The sequence below is a fragment of the Coccinella septempunctata genome, chromosome X (assembly GCF_907165205.1).
Source record: "Coccinella septempunctata chromosome X, icCocSept1.1, whole genome shotgun sequence".
NCBI lineage: Eukaryota > Metazoa > Arthropoda > Insecta > Coleoptera > Coccinellidae > Coccinella > Coccinella septempunctata.
In genome coordinates this window covers 12,697,789-12,702,353 of record NC_058198.1, presented here as the reverse complement: position 1 = coordinate 12,702,353, position 4,565 = coordinate 12,697,789, and the positions used below count along the sequence as shown (strand labels likewise).

Sequence of the window (4,565 nt, the reverse complement as noted above, 5' to 3'; positions counted from 1 at the left end):
CATCTAGTGAATCAGACACGTATAAAACAAGGTTTGGAAGAACGATTGTTAAACCTAAGAGACTTGGATATTAGTATATCCTAACTGTAACTTAATTACATGGCTAGTATTATTTTTTATTTTATTGAACAGGGGAGATGTCATATGTGTATTTCTGTAGTTGTGTTTGTCTTGATGCGCATACTCCAATAAGAGATGTAAAATTGTCGTTGTGAATAAAGTCAGTTAAGATACAGATGTTCAGTAATTTAGATGACCCTCGAATAATTTATAAAAAAGTATTTTCAAGAACAGCACAACTTCCTCATCAAGCCACTGTAAGGAAATGGTACAAAAATCTGAATTGTGAACCAAGATTTTTATTGCCTGATTTTGATGCTCTGGAAGCCATAGTTCAGATTTCAAGTACAAAAATGATATGTTCCCTCTTATTAGATGAAATGTCAATAGACAACAAATTGATGTTGATGGTCAAAAGACATGGGGCTATGTATGTGTTGGAGTTGGTGTAGAAAATGATGAGATGCAAATAGCAAGTGAAGCTCTTGTTCTTTTGTTAGTTTCACATACAGGCCATTGGAAGATGCCAGTTGCATATGTCTTTGTTTCTTCTCTAACGTCTAAGAAAAAGGCTAATATAATAAACGAATCCCTAATTCGCTCACATGATATGGAATTGATATAACGTCTGTTACCTGTGATGGTCCAAGTGTTAATTTCAGTATGATGAAAGAACTTGGTTGCAATTTCGATAATGTTCATGAGATGAAGACATGGTTTGAACATCCAGTAGATAAAACCAAGAAATTTTATAGTGTACTGGATGCATGCCACATGCTAAAACTCATGAGGAATAGTTTTGCCAGTTTGCAGCAGTTCAAAGATCCCAATGGAGAAATTACAAATTAGAAATATGTAAAACAATTACACGAATTACAAGAGCAAGAGGGTGTACATATAGCCAATAAGCTGAAACGTGCACATATCGAATGGTTTAGGCAGAACATGAAGGTAAATAAGATCATGGAATTTCAGTTCACAAAACTGATTATGATTGTTTCAGGTTAATTTAGCAGCCCAAACTTTGAGCAATAGTGTTGCCGATGCCATTGAAATTATCTCTAGGACTAGAACATTAAAATTAAAAGAATTTGAAGGCAGTGAAGGAACCGTTCAGTTATCAGGAGAATGGGCAGTTTATTCGATATATTGAATTCAAGAAGCCCTCATTGTAAAGGTTTTAAGGCACCCTTGAGGCTTTCTAATGAACATATTTGGAGACCATTTGTCATAGAAACAATAACTTATTTGCTGAGGTGCACAGATGTATCAGGAAGACCACTGTTTCTAACTCCTATAAGGAAACTCCATTCAATGGATTTTTTTTTTATTTTTGATGACCTTGGTATCGATGTGTATTAGTGATTAGAGGTTTCTTTTCGGTCGAAATTTCAGAGACTCAATTAGACAAAATGAAAAAAAGAAATAAAATCTGTTAACAAAAGAAGCGACATTGATAACTTGAATACGGCCTATTTTGATCTCATACAGATAATACAAGATTTATAACATCCACAGATTTGTATTGTACGTGTTCGCTTGAGTTTACCTACATATTATTTCGTTTTTTCTTATTTGATAATTATCAGATGATTAACACTGAATGTCATCCGTCCAGTTCATGTTCCTTTGATGTATTTTATTTCGTACAAGTTAGTCAACCGTATATAATGTCTTTTATTATTTCATCCTCGTTGTTTTTAATTTTCGAATTCAAAATAGAGACCAACTGGCAATGTGAGTAGCTTCTAATTGTTATTTGTATATATGTGATAATTTCAAAGATATTTTTGATTATATTTTTTACTTTGTTAGTTTGATTAATGTTGTTATCCAATAATTGTTATATGTGTCCTGTTTCGAGACTTCTATTCTCTATTCCTTTGAATTTTTACTTGTTTTTACTATAAAGTTTATCATTTATTTTAGAGCTCTGAAGATGATTCAAAATAAAATCGAAACGTCGGCATTTTGTCTAATTGAGTCTCTGAAATTTCGACCGAAAAGAAACCTCTAATCACTAATACACATTGGATTTTGTGTTACTGCCTTATCAGTGTGTGGAACATTTGATGACTTTGTTATGTCTGGCAAATTCAGTTATTTTTCAACATATAAGGTTTCCCAAGATCATTTGGAAACTCTCTTTTGTTCTATAATGTAAGTTATTAAAAATGAGTTGTTTTTGTGAAATAACATGAAATCTATTTTCAAGAGTCGTAATTGCTGGAACAATAATTCAAGTTGTTACAATTTATGAGAACTTTAAGAAGACTTCTTGTACATACTAAAAAGTAAGTCAAGATGGAGGAAATTGTAAAGTCTTGGATACTACAACGATTTTGTCAGTTCCAAGCACAAGTGGTAACTGATGTAGGGTGGAAGTAGATGTTTCTAATTATAGGAGATATAACTTTGACCCATCCGACTCTCCATCAGATCATGACTTTGATTTATTCAATCAATTCATTGATCTGAATACACTAAAATCTAATGTAGTTACTTATATAAGTGGGTATGTAATCAGAATGTTAAAAAGAATCCATAAATGTGATTACTGTATTCAGGAAACTGAATCTGCAACTGATGTTGTTAGTGGAGAATCATATTCTTTATTATCCTTCAAAAATAAAGGTAAGATGAGATAATTTAATATGAAATTGAGATGATTTTATTTTTTGTTTTTTTCAAGGGGACTTCATGTACCATCATATGGAGTTGTAAAGATGATATGCCAAAATGTAGAGATGGCAATCAGGAATTTGATGGTTTCAACAGAAAATACAATTGCAAGAGATGAAAATTTCCTCGAAGTATTTGCGACAATTCAGTCTCAAAAATTTTATGATAAAGTTGATGATTTGTTCCCCTCCTTGAAAGAATATTTTTTAGATTCTTCAGTGATTGGTGGACATCATGGCTTTCTTCTAGTGAAAAATATTGCCAGATCTTATTCTAAAATTAGAATATTCAATAATCTATGTAAAAAGTTCACTGAAAGAATTCAAGATCCTGCAATTAGAAGAAGACTTCATCACTTGATCTACTACAGTAAACAATAATGGATGTACAATATTGTATAAATAAAATGGATAGAGTAATGTTTTTTTTCTTTTCTTTTATATATGAAATGCCAGTAGCTACTAAAAATTTATTGACTTGTTTTCTTAGCTTTCATCATATCATGGCATACTTTCAATAAAAAATATTGAATCAAATCATCCATTTTGTGCAACAAATATAAGTAAGTAAGTAAGTAAGTATTTATTTTGCCATAAAAAACTACAAAAGTAGCATTGACACGTCAGAAAAATATTACAAATTGTTGTATAAGAACATCTTACAATACTAAAAAACATCCTTAATGCTATCATTAAAAAACATAAATTGTTGGAGTCATATTAAAATTCCCCATCCCAAGTATGCCCAAGGAGTCGGAACAAGCAAGTCATCTACTGGAGCTTCCCTCCTTACAGTATTGAATAAAATCGGAAATCGAGTAGAAAGCATTTTCAGAAAATATAGATCTCAATTTACTCTTGAACACTTTCAGCTCCACAGTACTCTTCAATAACTTTGGTAGTGAATTATAAATAGATACGCCAGCATAATAAGGTGATTTCTTAAATTTTTCCCGATTTTGTTTCACCAGATCTAAGTTATCCTTATTTCTTGTCTCATAACTATGAATATCCGATCTTTTTTGGAATCTATTATTCTCATTATGAACACGGGAACACAACATATAGATATAAATGCATGGAACAGTGAGAATCCGATTATCCTTGAAAGTTTCCCTGCAACTATGTCTATAGCTCAAGCCATAGATTATTCTCAATGCTCGCTTCTGTCCAACACTGTCTTAAACACTGGTGTGTGCACTTGTCACTTTTTGCAAGCATCATCATTTCAAAAAATCCGGGAGATGGGATCAGTTTCGTGGCGGCGCCACCATGTCATTTGCTTCGTTCTATCCTTGTTCTACCAAAGGAAGCAGAGCCGGAACTAGGATTCTGGCGCCTGTGGCGAATTCTCATAAGGCGCCCCTAAAAAATTCTCTTTCTTATGTTGATTTGTATTTATCTTTCATAATCGAATACCTAGCTTTTTTTCTCGAAAAAATCTTTCCTATTTTAAAGAAATTAATACAAATAAAATCAAAATAAAAGGGATACAAAATAACAATAACATGAATTCAAAATGAACTATAATTTGACTTTTCTTGCTCTGGTTTCTGCAAGAATATCAATGATGTCGTGATTCTTTTCTATGGATGGGACTGCTATGCTAAATAAGTCAGCCTTTCCTATCCAGTTGAAGACCTTAAATAGGTTTTCACGAATTTCAATTTGTTGAAAGAACGTTAATATGTAGCTGTGGCAGCTGTAGTTACTGATAAAGTCAAGAATATTTTGAGTGGCCACAAATTTGTATGGATCTGAATCGGGACTATACTTCAATGCTTTCTTGTTTAGTTCGCCAAGTAGAAAGTCTTGCGAACATAT

The 4,565-nt window shown here is 32.3% G+C and overlaps 1 long non-coding RNA gene across 1 annotated transcript; it reads left to right on the top strand.

The window, feature by feature from the left end:
- Positions 1–327: 327 nt before the first annotated feature.
- Positions 328–3,125, top strand: LOC123321639. The gene is made up of 6 exons (XR_006538898.1): positions 328–1,011; positions 1,064–1,797; positions 1,990–2,220; positions 2,276–2,575; positions 2,628–2,694; positions 2,753–3,125. It is a non-coding gene; the product is annotated as an uncharacterized LOC123321639 (long non-coding RNA).
- The last annotated feature ends 1,440 nt before the right edge of the window (positions 3,126–4,565 follow it).